The sequence below is a fragment of the Cydia splendana genome, chromosome 5, assembly GCF_910591565.1.
Source record: "Cydia splendana chromosome 5, ilCydSple1.2, whole genome shotgun sequence".
In the NCBI taxonomy this organism is placed as follows: Eukaryota; Metazoa; Arthropoda; class Insecta; order Lepidoptera; family Tortricidae; genus Cydia; species Cydia splendana.
The window spans coordinates 14,417,877-14,440,333 of NC_085964.1; positions in this window are offsets into that span (position 1 = coordinate 14,417,877).

Consider the following 22,457-nt stretch of genomic DNA (forward strand, 5'->3'; position numbering starts at 1 on the left):
AATTCGCTGGATTACGCTACGGGGACATACATAACTTTCTGAGAATGAAGAGGAAAGTATTTGATAAATTATTAGAAATGCTACTGAGTACCCATGGCATGGCTATTAACCACACGAGCGCACACGGCGCGTCCTTCAACCGAAATGGCCTAGTGCGGTCGGCGTCGGGCGGCTACACGGTTCCGGACCGACCGCTCAGACCGCGGTCGCTGGCGCGCGCTCGCATGCCAAGGGCGTCCGGAGGTCAAACGAAATTTTGTTGGTAACAACTGTCTACACGGTCCGGGACAGACCAAGGCCACGCGGTTTGGGGGCTTGTCGGCTGCCGTGTAGCAGGGGCTTAATAGAGAGGTATCGAATGATATCCATCCATCCAGCTGTTTAATAAGGACACGACACGGCTTTGACATTTGTGCGCTCGACGCAGTCTTAAGCGATCTGCCTTACGTACAATGGCCTCCGATGTGCATAAAACTAAATTTTTAACTATAATTAAATATAACGATTTCCGTAATTCAAAAAATACCAAATTCAACAACGGATACTCTTAAAAACAATAAAAATGGGTCCCATTGTGGTCTAATTTCCATAGCACAATTACTATGCTATTGAGCAAGCACATAAAAGTTTTTTCGCTAGCGAAAACTTTAGACATGATTAAGTGACAATAGAGTTACCGTGCTGCAATATATCCGCCTTATTACCTTATGAGAAACGAAATAGATACCATATATCAACATAAACGGCTATTATCATATATTGCAGTATACTTTTAATTTAATGGTGTAAGTAAATTTATGCCGCCGTCATGCGTAAGGGAACCATGTAGAGATTTGTCGTGAAGCACTACTTAAAACTAAAACAGCCATTTACACTTTAACTGTCTCTGTAACTCTGTATCTCTTAATGTCGGTAAATGATTACCTACACAATTTTGCGACGAACAACACGGTGGGTCTCGCCATTATCCTTCGGTCGCAAACCAAGATAACTTATATCAAACGTTGGTTAGCTAATACGTAAATATGTTAACATTGCTATAGAGAGACACATGTGTCGAATATAACTAGATATCTATTGTTTAGAACTAGTAAATCCAACATCAGATAGACCCATTACCTGTAGGTAAATTATTAGGTATAATATAGGGTTCCGTAACCGCTTTAGAGAAATCTAGGGTAAGACCTCCAGTGAATGAACACTTAAGGAATTATCCAAGTTTGAAAAATCATTTCTCAGCATTCATTAATAATTTTAATGAATCCTCATTTAATAAATAAGAAAGTAATTTCTGCGATTTTTTATTACTTTCATAGTTTTTGAGTTATAGCAGAATTTATCAAAAAGTACCCAAAAACCTAATGAATGAACATAAAAACTAGTGAATGAACACCGCAAAATCCAGTGAATGAACATCATTTAGATATTTTTAATCAGCTTTAAAAAAACATTTTTAACACTATAATCGTTTCCAGCTCTATTTTAGTAGGTATAGCGAAAGCGTTCATATATTTTTATCCCCTCCATATTGATTTCAAATAGATTAGAATGTAATAAAATGATGGTTATTCACCAGAACCTATTACATATTATTAAGAAAAAGAGAATCAATCTTTAAAACAAGAAACAATCAGCATATTCTGATGAAAAAAGTTAGGATTAGCAAATAATGCTTAAAATAATAAACTTGTCATTGCATTGTTCGTGGTTACATTGTTCAAACATAGAATTAGTAGAAATCTTATAAATGAACACCCCAAATGTTGTATTGTTCATACATAGGCATGAAAAATCCAGTAAATGGACTATAGAAATTTTGTTTGTTCCAATACTGGCTGAAAGAATCAGAATCATTTTCTATGCAGGATCACAAAAACAAGCTCAATACCAATTCGTTTACACATAAATTTAGAAAAAAAATTATATCTAGACGACACCAGTAAATGAACACACCGTTCATTTACTGGTTTCAGAACATTTGATAAGCCAGTATTGGAAGTATAAAAAATAAAGACTTAATCACATAATACGTCGACAAAGTGTACTTTTGTAGAAGGTTTAACTCTTAATCTAACCAAATAACCAAACTTTGTACAGGTAAACATTAAATAAGCACTTCATATGTTGCTCCAAACGTACACTGTTCTTATCTGGGATATAATTTTTGCATACAAAACTTCAAAACCAGAAATACGTAAACTTTAAACGCCAGTCACGTTCAAACTGGTCGAAAATAAATTTAGCAGGGGTTGAAATTGCATAGGAAATAGAGTTGTTAATAAGAAAAAAAATGCGACAAGTGGTAGAAATTGCTATATTTCTTATTTTAGACAAAAAACGTGATTTTGTTCATTCACTGGGGGGTGTTCATTCACTGGAGGGTTTACCCTACATCTCTCTAACCAAATACCATATGAACTTATTAGCTATGAACTCGACCACGGTGAGCGTCCTTTCCGTCATATATGTATTGTAGGTAAGTGAAGATTACATATTTGCATGTGCCAGCGCTAATTGCTAGAAACTTAAGACTGAACGAAGTCTACTTGACTTAAGGATACCTAGTTTTACTTCTCAATTGTGTTGTATATTAAGTAATATATTCCACATACTATCACGCAAAATAGGCGCAAGTCGTCGAGTTGCGGAAAATCGCCCGAACTACAATACAATACAATAGGTACACACATAGGTACTATTACGTTGGCTAATTCAGACGATCATGGCTGAACAAAAACACACATTAAACTACTCGTATTTAACACACTATTGGGTTTCTTGTACGCAACCTTAAAGTTAATTAACTAAGCTGTTGTACATGAAAATCCTGTACTTGTTAATCGGTTTCACTTTTCACTACTCAATAAGTGATGATAGGTAATGGCAGTAACGTAGGTACATGTGGCGGAAAATAGCGCTAGGGTTTTGCTGTAGGTATGTCATTCAATAGTGAAAAAGTTAAAGAGAAAAAATATGTCACCGAAAGTTGAACGACGAGACGGATTAACGAACGGAAAATAGACTTTAACTACGTACCTATAGAAATGTCTATGTGAGTTTTTTGTTAGTTCGAGGAACAACTTTTGGCGGCCAGAGTTATAAATAGTATGTGTCAATATATGAGTGACAATGTGTCGTCATACATATTTGAGGACATGGGTGATTAATGTATAAATATGCCACAATTGAAATTTTTATCAATCAGGTATCCACGGTGGAATTTTAGGAATATTATAAATGATGGTCGCTGATGGTCGATGATTTTTGGTGGATGATTGGTGGAGGAATTTTCACCATTCAACCGTCGCAGTCAGGCGGTATGCTAAATACATAAATTAATACTAAACAGCAATAGTTACTCAGACTCAAGTTGTAACGGAAAACGGAAGAGTTCAACCTAATAGCATCGGGAAATTTCTCACAATAGGCGAGTTGTGAATATGCAACCGGCTCATTGGAATTCCAAAGTGCATCGCTCCGCGTTCAAGGCCAGCGCTTTGAGGAATGCCGTGATCTCCCCCAGTTTGTAAAGTTTTACTTTACTTTCCATTCATTTTTTGATCGTTACGTTTCAGTAGATTTTTTGAACGAATGTGATTTAATTCAAATTACTTATAAATAATCGAACATTATATACATTATATACTCTCTCTCTCGATCACTTCGCAACCCAACGTGGTAAACTGGAGCAAATAACCTAGGTACTTATAGCCACATTTACAGTAAAAAAAAATCCTTTTAGAGTACCTTATCCATTATTAGGAACAAGTACCTATCTTTAGTAATGTAGAAAATACAATATTTTTATATATATAGTAGGTACCTATAAGTAACACTAATGATAAGGAGGTAAATAGTCAATTTAGGTATAACCTAATTTAGCTGCCCACCCACATGTTAATTTAAAATTATTTTCCTTTTGCCTTGAGAATTAGTTCCTGTAAAAGGGATTTCCCAGCGACAACCATTTGTGGGTAATGCTGACCACAAACAGCCTCACCGGGTGGGCTGGGCGCGCTGCCCGCCCCTGCGATCTTTCTGATGTATTTACGCACCGCGAATTATTTGTAAGCATGTTTACATTTTAATCAAACGCACGGATCTGTAAATTTTCTGTTTATATTATGTAATGGACTTGTGTAAATTAGCAAATCAGTGGGCAAGTTTTCCCGTATATGGATAAGAATACACACTTGTAAATGTTATCCTCTAAATTTAATAATGTACCTACCTATGAAATAGGTACCTATTATAAATACATATCAAGTCTCTTTGAATTAATGTATGTTTTACGGTTATATTACGTCTTTAATCATAAAAACATGATTGAGTAAAAGGTATTTTATCTACTGTTCTGTATTCTCTTTTTAGTACTTTTTTATTACCAACTAATATATAATTATACTCATAAAATCAACCCCAATGCCTTTGCTGGCTTAGGCAAGCATTGATAGTTAAGTAATCTTCATATTATAGCATACCGCGAGCCGGAATGATTAGTCCAAACCAGTTAAGGGTGGCTCACGTTAGATCGGGCCGTGTCCGGGCCGGAGCTTCCGGCGCTTACTTTTCTATGACATGACAGGCGATCACGTGCTGCTTTCCATAGAAAACGATGCGCCGGAAGCTCCGGCCCGGACATGGCCCGGTCTAACGTGAGTCATCCTTTAGGGAGCTTTTTAAGAAGCTTATGAAAGCTGAAAATAATCCAAGCCGGACCATGAAAAAGCTTTCGTAAAAATACGATTAAGTAAATAGAACCTTCTAAAGAAGGGGGGTGTTCTTAAATTACCAAGATTAATTTTCTGCGCACATAATTTATATCAGCAAACCAGGACGCGGGTCGACGAGACCATGAGGCAATTTACAAACTCGAAAATCGTGGAAGTTCGTTAATTATTCGGCGGGGGCGCGTCGGGACTCACGTTTATTGACAATTAAGACAAGGCTGGGCCGCTTTGCGTGCCTTATTGCTCCGCTTGCGGTCGCGCCCAGCACCTTCTGCACCGACCAGCCTTTACATCGCCTTAAGCTGGATTTGAGATCACCATTCAATAAAGTACTGATTGAGAGGGGTCCGGATATTGTCCGCTCAACTTGTGACTTGTGACTGTTATGATCCTTGTTTGCCGATTAATAAGTAAAATTTAGCACTCTGTGTAAGTTTAAACGAGGTTGGTTTAGTAAATAAAATGGCATACATACCTATTTGCACAGATAGTATGTAGACTTATTTACAATCGCATAACAAGCAAAATACTCATACCTACATTAGTGTCAAAAATATTTTTTAATTTATCATCACTTAGAAGCAATAGAAAAAGCTTTGTACTCAAATAATTTAACGTAATGGGCAGGGAACCAACAACAACGAGAGAGTAGGAAAGTTTTAGGTAAACAAGTAATACCTATTCACTTTGGAAACTTGCGAAGTGTGTCATGTATCGTAGGTATTATGGGGGTCTACTCTGTATTCACATCGAATCTGGGACAGCGAGTAAGCCAAAACGGCGATATAAAAATGAGTAAAGTGATAGTAAACGACGGTCGCCCTGGATCGGATGTTATATTATAACTTTTCTGTTTAATAGATTCTAAAAGGAGCTCAAAGCCATGGACCGATATTGGAATCTCCATAAAAGTTTTCAATGTTACAGATTGGATATAAAAATATATCATGTTTTATGTTTTACCAAGCCCTTTTCATTCTACTGTCAAACAGAAGCGGCAGATAGATAAAGACCATTCGCTTGTAACTTTTAATATATCCTTATAAGTTGCCTACATGATTGTCACGACAGAAGATGCCATTATATCAAGTCGAATTCGTCTCCTAGGTGGTTAACGAATTTGTACAGTGGTGAATAGCGACCATCGTTGGCGGACCGCACGGGTCGCCGAGCAATGTGGACGTGTGATTTGGTTATAGTCTAACCGACAGCATTCATTGTCTACGTATAGTCGGTCAACAAAGCTGGTAAACCACAGCTCTCACGATGAAATGAATACTACAAATGTAAATGTGGAGGCTTAGTGCCAGTAAAGATTAGACAATGAGAATTAATACTAAGTTGTTAAATTCGAATTAAAATAGTAACTTTTACAACGAAGATGTCAAAATAAAAGGAAAAATATCAAGATTACTTGCATTTACCTAGTGCAAACATTATACAGATTTGTACTTAGCGTAAACAATAGATAACGATATACTCTAAATAGGTGTGTAATGTACCTATATATAGGTATAAAATAATTACAGCGAAACTGTCATACACTTGCCTTAATGCCATTTTGATGAAAAATTATAATTATAATTATAATAATATATAAAATAATTATTAAATTATAAAATTATAATTAAAAGTATAATGTATTTTTATAATATATGAGAAGTAGTAGTAGAAAATTGTGAAGACACTAGATAATAAATAGTTTCAGTGTTAATTTTTTCACGGCATTTGATTAAATTATATAAAAATGTATTTAGGTACCCTTGAATTACTGACACACATTTAGTCGAATATCTATCTAATCTAATCGTATAATATAGATTTGTAATCTTATGGTATCTGCAACATTAACATTGTCCCACAATATTTATCTATTACCTATATTATAACTAGGTACAAAACTAAAAAAAGCTGATCAATGAGAAAGTGAAAATCAAGAACAAAGTGTGATAATGTACATTTAATTCCTATAGAAATAGTTAAGTGTTATAAGAATATATACAGACATTTATTGAAAAACAAAATAGACATAAAACTTTCCCTTTTATCTTATTGGAGAGGATTTTTGGGAATTAAATTGAATGGTGTCGTGTCCGTCATTAATCATGAGGGTTCAGACTTGTTCGCGATTCTCTTGTGAACTTTCTTCTTTCTATTTTATTTCTCCAATGAATTTCGTGTTTCATTTTGAAGACAGTTATGTATTGTGGTTTACTTTTTCACATTTACCTCTACGTTATGCAGCTGCGGCGTGGTTTAGCTTAGTGACCTCAAATCGCCTTGTCGGGTTATCTGTGAATTATATTAGAGCCCACAAGCCAACTAAAAACACATAATACGAGTACTAGGTACTAGTTCGTTCTTATTTAAGAACACAAACTGGCGTTTTGACTTGTACGATCCTTTTACCAACCCTCTTAGCAGATTTTAAACTCGAAGACTAGGGCATCTTTTAACAACAACGATTATATATAGGTTTCACGAGTTTCCACAAACGACAAACAGGTGCATTCCAACTTTTAATAAAAAACCGGACAAGTGCGAGTCGGACTCGCCCACCGAGGGTTCCGTACTTTTTAGTATTTGTTGTTATAGCGGCAACAGAAATACATCATCTGTGAAAATTTCAACTGTCTAGCTATCACGGTTCGTGAGATACAGCCTGGTGAGAGACGGACGGACGGACGGACGACGGACAGCGGAGTCTTAGTAATAGGGTCCCGTTTTACCCTTTGGGTACGGAACCCTAAAAACGACCTTAATTTGATATTAACCCCAGTTCATGTGCCTCGCGGCAATGTCTAATTTCGAGCGAAATACACTTGCAGGTCAATTCACCTCAAGTCAAGTGCACCTGACAACAAACCTATATTTGAATCATATTAGAAACATATCAGTTAGTTGTAATTTGCGTGGTCGTCGCGCTAGCACTTATATATGTACGGACAAGTCAGAGCGAAATGAACGCGCGAATGACAACTAATATTATTAAAATATCGGTTTGATGTCAGGTGTACGTTCAAATTGGCCTGCGAAAGGTTATAATCAAATCAAGTTAAATGCGTTAAAAAAAAATCATTGCGTCTCTTTTGCATAACCAGGCAGCATTTCTAGAACCGAGTTTTGACTAAAAACCTATGACATTTCAACGCCCAATAAGTAAACATTTAAAATACATAAATATTAAAAACGGAATCCTTTTTTAAATATTAGGTATATTTGTACCTACTATAATGTCGACACTAAACTAGTAAATAAGACGCCAATGGTAAACGCCCCGAGCCCAATCTGTCTGGTTACCCCTGGCGTACCTGTCGATGGAGTGGGAAATATTCATGGTTTCACCGATCTGTTACTGGAAATTATCTTTTCTGTCTCAAATTGTTTATTCCGGTTAGTCTTAATTCACTTAACTGTCAAAAGCGTAAAATACCATAACTGTACCCTTTGCGTTATAACTATCCTTTAACTACCATATTCTCATAAAACAGATTATTAATATTATGTATTCATTAAATCTTGAGCCAAGTAAAGAAATGAAGTTGAATATGGAAATAAATAGCTTATTATAAAAGCCTGATAAAAATTTAGCACGAAACTAAGTAACATCAAAAATACAACTTTCCTAAAAAGTAAATGAATTTATATAAAATAATAGCAACGTAATTAAGAGCACGTAGTGATTTGTCATTGTCGAGAAAAAATACCCTCGGACTCGGATCTGGAAACCATTAATTCCCCGTGCACCACTTGTAAAAATTGTTATCCGGGTAGTTTTTGCTCTAAGAAATAGCCATGTCCTATCGAACGAGCAAAAACTATGGTAACCTTTGGTTTTTAGATTTTTGTACCTAGATATATCTAGTTGTAAGTACGAGACGAACTCGTAGATGTATCTCGTTTTTTTCAAGGAGTGTGTATTTGTTCGCTATTATCAGTGGTGTTATCACAAGTGATGTCAAATGTTACTATCACCACACCTTACGGCTTGGCCACGACATCGAGCGAATTGCGACGGCGGCAGCAATAACCATAGGTTGGAGCGTGACAGCGATCGGACCTTTCGCTCAAACCTATGGTTATCGCCTGCCGCCGTCGCAAGTCGCTCGATGTCATGGCCGAGCCGTTATACAGGTAAAACAAAGTCCCCCGCCGCGTCTGTCTGTGTTATGTATGTTCGCGATAAACTCAAAAAATACTGAACAGATTTTCATGTGGTGTTCACCTATCAATAGAGTGATTTTTGAGGAAGGTTTAGGTGTATAATTTACTAAGGTTTTGTGAAACCCGCGTGCGAAGCCGAGGCGGATCGCTAGTTTATTGATATAAATCTTAGTAAGTTGAAGTAGCTATTAAACAATATTTCGTGATCACAGACACAACATCCAATTGACAGCATAAATGGTTAGGTGAGTGCTGATATAATGAAACGTTTTCCAAAGGAAAGCTTCTAAGTGTACCTGCATATCTACTAGTAAATAGTTGGTTGTAAAATTTCTACAGCCTTAACCTGTATTAGTATTAGTAACGTTTACCTAATCTTATTTTTAATATAAAGTAAATTTTATTAATTATTGTAATGTGATCTACTGTCTAACTAGAATAGAATACGGCAATGTATAGTTGGTGAGGTCCAACCTTGTGTTGTTTCTCTACATTTTGCTTTGTAATTATTGTGCCACTTTTTACTTTTCTGCATTGTCACAGCAAGCTTTTTGAAAGCAAAAACTTTCTGTTTGTTCTGGGCTTATTGAAACTTTTTCGTTACACACTATGGTTGCACAATGATAACATACGTCGACGCATACATGTAAATATTTCTACGCGAAGAGCTAAAGGATTAGAGTAAACCAAAAGTCAACTAAATTTGTAAGCAAGTTACAAAAGCACAATGCATTGCAATTAATGACTAGCAGGCCAATGCGAACGTATGCTGATAGACGGCTCGATTCGGAAAATGAATTAGATTTCTACTAGACTTCAACAAGTTACTGATAGTCAAGATAACTGTATGACATTTCAATGACAAAGTGTGGCAATATCATCATGAATGTTTTTTTAGGAAAATATGACGTTTATAATAATACTCTCGGTCTATCAGACTAATATGTGACGTTCCACGGCAAAAGGTATGGTGACTGGCGCTTACGTCGTACAGCGCCGCAATGATATTGGAGCGACGTTAATAATAGCGTAAGCGCCAACCGCCATAAGGTACCTTTACCCGTGGGACGTCACATATATACATACTAACGGACTGACTCTATCAGAACGATATATGTAAGATATCATTTTAGTTATCGTGCGTCTCAATTGCGCCAATACATGTACGGACAAGTACGTTCAATATGCACGATAGCTTAATGATATAATTTTGATGTCAGTGTACGTTCAAATTGGCCTGTAGGTCAACATTGTTAAAACGGAACATTTGGAAGGGATAAAAAATAATGAACTGAGGATAAAGTAGACATTCAGTGAGGAGTCATTTAGACTGGGAACAACTGCCGTATTCGAACTTCAAGATATTCACAAGAGACGACACGTACTAGATCCATTCTAGATACGTTATAGTTTAGATATCAACTAGTTCTCTTTTGCAGCGCAATTCGGGCAACCAATGTCACTTTTACAATAGATAGAGTAAGGTATCTATTAGATGTGAATTGGATCTCTAAGTCATACTCATATCCTGTGGAAATCGTTCAACAGTAATCCAGAATCGCGCAAATGTCAAATTTGACAGGTTAGATCTTAAACATATCGTTATCGTATCTTGGTGATGTCTAAAAGATGTCTAGTAGATGACTATTTCAAAATCCGAATCGGGCCCCAAGTCATTTTCGGAGAATACTGAGATGTACTTATTAGCTTATATTTCGTTCTAGTAAAGCGACACTTTCGGAAATGTATTTGGTCTTTTCCTTAAGATTTCCTTTTCCGCCTTTTACTGGCTTTTCTTTATAATGGCGTAATTTGCCTGATAGCCGGCAACCTCTTTGATTTTACTTCTATGGTAAAGTAAATAATTTTGCACTCGATTTAACACCAAGTGTTCCTTGTATTGCTTCTTGCTTTTTTTGAAAAAAAAATGAAAATGAGTAGCGTTGTATAAATGCATCAAAAGAAGAACTGGCTTATCTTTTTACTTGTAATTTTAATTTAGGTCTAGTAAATATAATTGTTATTGTAATTTTTATTCTTGACATAAATATTATTATTCCCAATGATATAGTGATAATAATTTATTTCTAATTAAGACATGTCATGTAGATAATGTTTTAATATTAATATTATTAACAAATAAGTATGAGTATGTATTTTGTGTAATAGACAAAACCAAACCAAATAAGATAGAAATTTGACTACCCGTCACAGTTATATACCTACTTATATGATCATATTCAATAATACATAATAATATTATCTTTTAATGTACCTACCTATTGGAAAAGTTCATTTCTAGATATCACTTTGCCTTAATATATCCAGTTATTTGTAGTTATCTACAAATTATTTTCACATTTTTTGTGTACAATTTAACGTGTCTACATAGCTATTACATACTTAAATATAATAAACAATAACAGATAATATGAAATAAAGTCAACATATAAGTATTTGATACGAAACCCATAAAGCTTTGGATTTGTAAACAATTTTGTGTTTACTTGGTTGCACGTGCACGTATAATAAATAATTCATTGAAATCCCTGCAGAGCTCGCGACGCGGCTGACAAAAATCGCTTTTCGAGTGTGGGAACTAGCGGGCGGGCGGCGGGTGATGATACCTCGGTACAGGCACTGGTATAAACGGTACAGGCGCTGCCACCACGCAAACAAATTGGATGCTTAAAATTCAATTTGAAGGTTTCGCGGTCCGCTTCAATCGTTCGCTCCGTTCGCTACAAGCTGGACTCGCTCACACATCCGAACGAATGCAATTATGTATAGCCGTAACTTTTTTAAATGTATTAGCGTACCTCGTATTTTGCATGGAACGCAGGTTAATAACTCCAGTCGGATATTAAATTATGCACTAATAAGAAAAATCAATACCCTTACAGTCAATATCCTAAGCCGATATTTCTAACTGAAAAAACAGGCAAAAGTAGTGTGGTTGAACACGTTGGTCAAAAGTAGTTTGACTGAAAATTATTGGGGTTTTCAGTATTTTTTCCTAAAACTTCTGGTTTAGTGGTTTTGACCAACGCTTCTAGTCAAAACTACTTTTAATCACTAGAAAATTTGTCATTATCACTAAAGTATAATGTTTAAGATAAGTAAAAGAAAAGGCTTTTATCATGTAGGTATGTAATAACACGAGAGTAAGTGGTCTGATGGTAAGTGAAGACAAGGTCTAAGTTGAAGCTCACAGAGTCAGTAGTATAATCATATTCACTATTTTAATAAAGATATGTTGATCGTATTTGGAATAAGGACAACTGTACCGAATTAAGTTAAGAACCGTATTAGTTTGCATTAAGAAAGGGGAAGTTAGTCGATGGATGCTAACGAGTAGTATGTCTATAACGTAAGGTTGAAACATTTCTAACGATTTTTGACTTAATAAAATACTTGTGTGACCCAGTTAATATATTTAACGTAAAGCAATTCGCCCCCTCGCCTAGACGTGCGGTGATGGAATTAAGTTGTGCAATTCCTGAGCACACCCAACTGGTGCACTCAACAACTTTAGCCAACATTGTGGAGCCGGTTAATGAAGAAGAATTTAAAAGTTGAAATAACTAGATAGGTCCCAACTAAAGTTATCCGGCGCCCTGGGATGTTCAACGTTTCTTAAAAGATTTTTATAGGAATAAATATTGATAATGAAAATCTAAACTTAAACTACGTGCTAATACTTTAGTACCTACCTAGTCTAGAAGATTTGTTTGATGTAAATCTCTTTAACGACTAAAAACAGTACAGGAACAGTAATAGAGTACAGGAAAACCAAAAGTGTGGGGAGTGCAGAAATGGAGTATTCTGTAGTTGATGTTGCGCCGTATCGTCTCAATGCCGTCTGGAAGTTTTGTAATCCTCTGTCCTCCGCTAAACTTTTCCAATATTGCGAGCATAACAAGCTTACATGCGCATCTAATCCGGGAACAAGCGAGCACCTTTGAGACTACGCAAACTTTTTATAAGGGACACTTATTTATTCATTGCCCGTAAAGTTATTTTCGGCACGACGGAAATTAATTTAATAAATTTTACGCAACGGATGAGCCAAACATGTGAAGGTGATGGAAATAAAGTCTGAATTTTGGGTTTTACATACTTTCCTACATGTATTTATTATTTATTAATCTTTACTAAGCTTAATACCCACGCTCGCCGCATTGCCACGTTGAACCGCGATGGATTAACCTTTGCATCAGGAAGGACCTAGTGTGAGGATCCAAACCTCTCTCCCTCATGCGTCTCCCCACTTCTCCGAAAAAGGTCTTGGCCTCAGCACACCAGCATCCGGTGGTTTCTATCACACGATGATCTGATTAGGTACCACTAATACGGAGTCTAGCAGGTGATATATCCATAGTCCAATTTGCAAAGACAGACAATCTGTTCACATTCGAGTTGTTTTGATCTCTACCAGTCTCGAATTTGATTTGCTGTGGTAAAAGAAATAACTAACTGAATTGCCTTGCGAAAGGCCTGGGTTTACTAGGCGTACCTTTGCACTTTGCGATCGACTATTATCTGCTGATCACATTCGATTAATGCTATTGGTCCGTTTCTGACCGCGTCACATTTGGTCACTGCAATTTTCAACACGTCGGAGCTTTGTCGCGACGTAACCGAACGATCTAAATGAATCCTCACACAATGCCACCTGCGGACGCTTTAATTAACTTCTAACGGGTGATTCATTTCGACTAAATCGGCGGACCAGGGGGGCGATTTCTGAATTTCGAACGCTCGATTTCGTTTCGAAAATCGGTGTGAATCGGCGACATGCTATTTTCGAAATACGAGCGATAAAAATTGGGAATGTAGTGATATTGACCACTAGTTTTCAATTCAATTAGTAGAATTTAAATACTTAGTAAGTGGAGATATTGTTAAAGATAGAGACACGAAATCGAGAGATCGAAATTCAAAAATCGGCCCCCAGGCGCTATTTCAAATAGGGTAAACCCTCCAGTGAATGAACACCCCCCAGTGATTGAACAAAATCACGTTTTTTGTCTAAAATAAGAAATATAGCAATTTCTACCAATTGTCATATTTTTTTACTTATTAACGACTCTATTTCCTATGCAATGGCAACCCGCGATAAATTTATTTTCGATCAGTTTGAATGTGACTAGTGTTTGAAGTTTACGTGTTTCTGGTATTGAAGTTTTGTATGGAAAAATTAAATCCCAGATAAGAACAGTGTACGTTTGGAGCAACATATGAAGTGCTTATTTAATGTTTACCTGTACAAATTTACGTTTTTTGGTTAGATTAAGAGTTAAACCTTCAATAAATGTACAGTTTGTCAGCGTATTATGTGATTAAGTCTTTATTTTTTATAGTTCCATTACTGGCTTATCAAATGTTCTGAGACCAGTAAATGAACGGTGTGTTCATTTACTGGTGTCGTCTAGATATAATTTTTTTTCTAAATTTATATGTAAACGAAATGGTATTTAGCTTGTTTTTTGTGATTCTGCATAGAAAACGATTCTGATTCTTTCAGCCAGTATTGGAACAAACCAATTTTCTATAGTCCATTTACTAGATTTTTCATGCCTATGTATGAACAATACAAAATTTGGCATGTTCATTTATTAGATTTCTACTAATTCTATGTATGAACACTGTAACCACGAACAATGCAATAACAAGTTTATTATTTTAAGCATTATTTGCTGAGCCTGACCTTTTTACATCAAAATATGCACGTTATTTCTTGTTTTCAAGATTTATTCTCTTTTTATTATTAATATGTAACAGGTTTCTGTGTTATATGTGAAAAACCATCATTTTATTACATTCTAATATGTTTGAATTAAATATGGAGGGGATATAAAGATATTGCCGCTTTCGCTATACCTACTAAAATAGAGCTGGAAACAGTTTTTGTGTTAAAAATGATTTTTTAATGCTGATTAAAAAGATCTAAATAATGTTCATTCACTGGGTTTTGTGGTGTTCATTCACTGGATTTTATGTTCATTCATTAGGTTTTTGGGTAGTTTTTGATAAATTTTGCTATTACTCAAAAACTATAAAAGTAATAAATAATCGCAGAAATTACTTTCTTATTTATTAAATGAGGATTCATTAAATTGCAATTCATTATTCCAATTATTAATGAATGCTGAGAAATGATTTTTCAAACTTGGAAAATTGCTTAAGTGTTCATTCACTGGAGGTCTTACCCTACTATTGGTTATTTTGTCAAACGTAGTGCTGGTAAGTACTTATACTAGATATGGCTGTACGTAAGTACAGGTATTTATTTACATGACTATGTACACATGATTAATGATTATTAATTTTAAAAGTTTCAGCCTACACCGAAGTGATTATCTAGGAAAATATTAATCTCTAGGTGCATATTTATATGTACATAAAAACAAAACTTATGAAACGCTCATTTATACTTACAAATGAGCGTTTCAACAGGGTAAGCCAAATTTTTTTGCAGTTTTGAAACATTGACAGAAATAAAACTATATCTACTATATAATATCCTTTCTGGCAATAATTTGATGCTTTATTTTTGCAGATACATATTTAATGCAGATGGATCGAATTACAACATATCCGTCTCGTCGTAGGCACTCCTGAAATCGACTATATAAACTTTGAAAAACGTGCTGGCACATGCTGCGGGAGATCATGGCTATCTCATCGTCAAGGTTTTGTTTTAATTGGGGTATTGTCATCAGTTTACCAAGGTACACTTGACTCTTCAGACATTCCCACTGAAAAAATCACTAGGTGTAAGGTGTGGGCCTAAGTTGAAAATAATCAAGGAAAGAACGTTACTGCAAATTCAGTGGAATATGTGAAGATGATGTGAGAGTTTTGGTTCCACAGTTGCATGAATTTGAAGGATATAACAGCAGGCCATAGATGCAACAAGATAGAGCGCCATGCCATATTTCGAAAATTGGTTTACTGGCAGTCAAAAAAATGATTCCCAGCAAATTGGTTTCTCGCAAAGGTAACGTTACTTTTTCGTGGGGATATCTAAAGAGTCGAATGTACCGTACCTTAATAAACTGATGAAAATACCCCAATTAAAACAAAACATACACGGTGAGGTACCCGCGATCCCCCGACGCAAGAGTCAGTGAGTTTTCCAAAGTTCACACAGTCGATTGCAGGAGTGCCAGCGAACGAGACGCAGGTCATCTGGATGATGTATTATGTTTAAAAATAAAGAACATTAAATTGTTGTTAGGCTGAAAAAATTAAAACGGGAATAACTTTTATTACATGAATATGTATTATTTTATTAACTTTTAAAAAGTACCCTGTATTAAGAGAACTTGGGTATTTAATGGAGTTAGTGGAGTTTGATAGTTGAAACACTAGTTAATTGTCCATACTGTTTTTACCTATATTTTATGATTTAAATAGTTTCATTCACCTCTTGAAATCTCGAAATATATAACGTCGTATAGGTATAGGTATGATACATCGACACGTTAAAAATCTCATCGATTTTCTCAATCTGATAATTTCATTCAATAATTCAAATCACAATAGAGCTATTTAAGCTGTAGATTCAAATGGAATAATTAAAAAGTTTCACTCAGTAACAAATGGGCTTGTCCGAACTTCCTGAAGTTAATAATTGATCGAGTGGGTACTATGACATTTTGTGTACACATACATTTTAGCAAAGCCAACAATTAAGGAGGGAGTTTAAATCACAGTGACCTTTAAATTTAAACGACTACAATTTATCGCGAAAATAAATTATTAATCATGCAGACAAAAAAGTAAAATATTTTTTCTCAAAAATGGACGGCAAAGTCGACTTTGTCGTTTAAAAAAAAACAATAGGTCGCGAAGTACGGAGTTTATGGTCAGTCAAAAATTAGAAAGTTCAAAACATTGCAGTCTAGATTTTGGGACTGCAATGTTGCATACAAATTCCATTATTTGTCGAGTTCCAAACTTTTTAAAAGTTTAAATGGCCATATCAAATGAAGGCACAGGCCCATTAAATAGCCAAACAGATTATTAGTACTAATTATTATAATGTTGGTACCGCGAGACTACACGGCAGACAGAAGAAGACGGCAGCAAAACGGCAGAAAAATACACTTCTATTTTAAAAATAAAAAGGCGGCAAAGCAAACGTTTTCAATAGTTTCTAAGTACTTTTTTCTGTAAAATATATACGTAAGAACGTTGCTTCTGTTAAATATTTCTATTATATTTATATGGCTGCTATTTAACTGATCACCAGATTTAGTAAAATTTAATACCAAAAAAATCTACTTTACCACCCTAAAATAATAAATGATCACCAAAATTATAACACCATTTTAATGTGAAATTTAAAAAATCAAAAAAAAAAGTTTATTACATTTTACTATCCTATTAAAGGAAATGACACCAAACTAATCATTATTAACCCAAAAATTGTAAATGATTACCAAATTTCAAACCCCATTTTAATGTAAAATGATATCCAAATATTTACATCTTGCTATCCTATTAAATAAAATGACATCAAAATAATCATTGTAAACCCAAAAATAGTAAATGACCACCAAAATTAGAACTCCATTTTAATGTAAAATTATAACCAAATTTTTAAATCTCGCTATCCTATTAAAGCAAATGACTCCAAAATAATCATTGTAAACCCAAAAATAGTAAATGACCACCAAAATTGTAACCACATTTTAATTTAAAATGTGCAATAATTTAATATATTGTTATCCTATTCAATTAATTAATCCACTTCGTCACCTTTTTCTAACCTAACCTAACCCACTTTTCTAGTAGAATTTCGTTTCTGCATGGGTCGCAGTTCAAACCTAACCTAACCCACTTTTCTAGTAGCATTTCTTTTCTGTAAGGGTCGCAGTTCAACCCTTTTTTTTTTTTTTTTTTTGTTGAGGAGGGGAAAAATGCTATTACGCATACCACTCGGGTGCGGGGACGGACCCGAGTGGTTATGTGGGACTCCTTGGGCTAATGAGACCCAAGTCTACCCACTAAACAACCCCCCCGTCTGCCGCCATTGTGCTGTAACGGTGGGCTGTAGGAACGCTCGCGCTTTACTTCTACAGCACCACCAGCACCGGTCCGTGTTGGCGGACCATCGCCTCCGGAGTCCCTTGATGGCCTCGTTTCTGTGGACCGTTCAAGTACGGTCACCCTCTCAGGGACCACGTGTGTGACGGATGACAGGCGTCCCCGTGCCTGTCATCCTGCGGTCAACCTACGGAGGCAGGCGGCGGTCATGTGCGAGCCGTCTGCGTCGAGCACGCTTGCGGCGCCGTTGGTCGGCCATTGGGTCGGACTCTCTGGCGCGTTCCGCCATTTCCTTCTGCTGAAGAACGTCTTCACAGAAGGTCTTAATCGCTTGCCATGAACCTTCGCTGTCTACCATGGCCTTGACCACGGCCGGCAGCGACAGGTCCGGCCCCACTATTGCAATCAGGTCGTCTCGTTCCGGCCCCCACACTGGGCACTCCTCCAGTGTGTGTTGTGCGGTGTCGATTGCTGCGCCACATTCGTGGCACTCCTCCGTTGGTTCTCTGCCGGCAATTTTGTACAGATATCTCCCGAAGCAGCCATGCCCCGAGAGAATCTGCACAAGCCGGAAGGTGAGAGCACCGTGCGGTCGTTCTAGCCACTGGGACATGACCGGTCGGATCGCCGCAATTGTCCGGACTCCCGCACTTGGTCGCTCGAGCCGGTTCACCCACTCTTCAATTGCCTCGCGAGAGAGCTCTTCTCGTTTGGCGCAGTTCAACCCTAACCTAACCCACTTTTCTAGTAGCATTTCTTTTCTGTAAGGGTCGCAGTTCAAACCTAACCTAACCCACTTTTCGCAGTGCTAACCTAGCCCACTTAACTGATAGCAGTTCAAACCTAACCTAACCTACTTTTCTAGTAGCATTTCAGTATGCTACTAGAAAAGTAGGTTAGGTTAGGTAGGTATGCGGTGCGGGGTACGGGGGTTGAGCGGGAGGGGCTAGTAATTTTGGCATCATTTTACTTTGTTTGGTGATATGTATACATTTTTTGGTAATCATAGTGGTTTATTTAGGTGAAAATATCGCATTAATTTGGTCTTCAACATTTGGTGATCATTAATGATTTTTGTGATCATTCAATATATTTGGTATTCGAATACAATTTTTGAAGTGCAGTCGTAATTAAAACGGTGGTCCTTTTGTAATTATAGGCCTTATTTTTTTGGTGTTCAGTAATTTTTTTTGGTAAGCATGATTTTTTTATTTAGGGTACCAAAGTATTTTGGTAGTCATTATATTTGTAGCCATATTTATATTTCTTGCACCATTTTTGAGAAAAGCTCTATATATGACTCGACTGGAAGGCTACTTGCTGGCTTCGGATTCAATTGCTGAGGTCGTCCATTTAAAACGAATCCTCAGCCTGCAAGTAGCTACTTCCGAGCTTCCACAATAATGTACTATTATGTAGGTAGTGAATTAGTGATTTAATGTCAAGAGTTTTATTATTAAATCGGTAAAAACCTTAGAGAATGTAACCAACGGAGACGCCATGTCTATAATTTTCGGTACAAAATAGTCTGCCGTTTTTTGCGGGGGAGGGGCACATCAAATGTATAGGTACGTCATGTCAGATAAACGTCAGTCCATACATGTGGTTGACATGTGGTTGACCATTGGCCGCCTATTTTCGACAGAGGGGAACGCCTGTTAATGGCCACTCCGTTTGGTTATATTCTCTAAGGTAAAAACCGATCTTCGGGATTTTTCTCCTACTTTGACATTCCTTTTCTCCGACTGAAATGTTTCGCTGGCCTTTTATTCTGATCTCCGCAGTTGAGCAGCTGCCAAACACCTGCATTCAGTAATAATAAGGATAGTATCGCAAAATCTTAAGCTCCGTTACTCTCAATATCATGTACCATTTTCTGGGGCTAGCTTTCCGTTTATTGATTCTAACCTTTTGGACGCCAATGACCGATATATCAGCACCGCAGGTTCAACGCCAAAGACCGATTAATCGGTCACAGACCACATAGCAACATAGACCTACGTGCATATGCATAAAGTTCAATTTCAGTTTTGACACTTGAGTGACGTGGCGTCCGAATGACAGCTTTTGTCGGCGTTGGAAAGGTTAATATACGTTTCAACCCCATAGTGAAAGTTTATTAAAATAATATGAGTTTTGTATGAGATTGATTACACCCTTTCATTTGATTTACTCTAGGAGTGCAACTTAGCAATGCAAATTTTCGTGTTGTGCAAGATACGCCCCTCCCCTTGGCCATGGACCATATGAACTGCGCCCCGTCCCCCTGCCCATCAGCTAGCGACGCCCTTGCGTCACAGGCTAAAACGCTGGATAGTAATACTGAACCACGGAGCCACGGAGCGGAAATATTGGTCACCAGAAGCTTCCATTAGGCTACATGGGTTAATTTTAAATAAAATTGGAATTATACTTCAATTCTTTATTATTCGACACCATATTTTACTTTATGCATTTCATTTAAAAATGCCAAATTGTAACAAAATGTATACGTTAATTAGTACAATAACAAGGACTGTACCTACTTACGTAGTACCGAAAATAATAACAATATAACAGATATATTAAATATTGAACGTCAACATTTGTGACTAAATATCTGAACAACATATTTTGATAAATAAATTTTAACTTTTTACAATCCACTGGAGGTTTTTCGATCCGCATGTTAACATGAGCAAAGTGCATTGTTTTAAATTAAAACCGATAACATATTTTATATGAATCAAAAAATACATCACATTTAGCAAACCATACGACGAAATCATGAATCAATAATACTCATTTTCAGACACATCGACAAGTAAGCAAATAATAAGTTTTTGGCAAAAATTTCATTTTTGGTACAAGCTTTTATCGCTGACTGTACTTTTCTTTCCACAGGCAACTAATGCTCATCGAGACAACTTTCGTTGTTTTATCACATAGTTCCTATGGCCACCTCCGGTCTCCATCATCAGATCAGCTCGATGACACCATAATATTGTATTGTCACCCGACTTACGTATGTATGCAAAATTTCAGCTCAATCGGAAACCGGGAAGTGGATCAAATTTAACTTGCAAGATTTGATTACAGACAACGGTCAGGTGAAACTAAATAAAAGCTTGTAATAAATAATATTTAATCATCAATGCCAATGCCACGACAGTCACGAAACGCTTGGCTTAGGCTGATGAAGAACTATTTCATTAAATAACATAACAATAACAAATCACTAAGTGTAAATAACATTCATTATTAAATGTAACATGATCCTTATCTCCATAACAACTCTAGGCGTACGTGTGTAAGCAAGGTAGGTACGAATTAATATTAGCAATCAATTCCTGGGTAAGTGTATGATTTTGAGAGTTTATTGTTTGATATCAGTTGTAGTTACCCATGGCTATAGTACGTGTACCGTGGCAAGAAATAATGGCAGTAATTTTTGTAATATATTGTATTTATATAATACCAAATTAATTAAAAATACTGACATTTCACTTCAAAATAAGTTGATATCTCATCGGAATATCTAAATTATTCAAATTATTTGTAAGCATCTCATAAATTTATTAAACAAATCAATCAGGTATATGATGCGGTCGTTACGCCTGAAAGATAAACCATATTAGAATTTAAGATTACGTTTAGATGATGTTCGCTTTATATTGTGGTAGAACGTCTTTTTATTTATAACACTTTTTATATGGTTGCCAGTTCAGTAAAATCAGTTTACCAAAAGCTTTTCTACAAAATGACATTTACCTTTTGAAAAATAAATTGGAAATGAATTTAAAGAAAAACAAATGCAGCAGAACCACGCAACTTCAAGAATATAAGTATCAAACGTGTCAAGAGTTCCAGTGAAAAAATATTCAAAGTGGCAGGTAATTTACTAAAAATAACCGCCACGTGAAGTATTGTTACTGCAAATAAGTCTGTTCCGGGAGATACTTAATTTTATACATAAAAATCGACGCACGTGTTTGCCATGAACTCGCAAAACTTTTCTGACATTTTATTTACAACATATGAATCTCTCGCTATATCCTTAGAGTTCAAGTACAGTGAAACCAGATTATTAACATTTTTCGGCAATCATCAGTCATGTTTCTATGAAACACAAGTAAGAAACATATTGTCAGGTGCGAATGTGAGTGTGACAGCAACCAACAGCCGAGTAGTATGAATACTTTAGTTTTACTCTTTCTACCTACTCGACATTAGTTGCGATGAAAAATACACACGTCAATTCCCGAAAATTAACTGAGTTGAACAACTTGTAACGAGTAGTTAAGTACTTACATAATTATTCATACATTTTCTCCTCGGTATCACTTCTGAACACGATTTAAATAATATCTTAACTAGTTCACATTTTGTCACAATGTGGATACTGACATGTTTTTAATGATTTATTCACTCACCATTACATTATCATCAATTCCTGTGAAGATAAAATACGGACAAGTACTCACGCACAAAGTTCATTGTTGTTGTTGATCGAGATAGTTCATACAT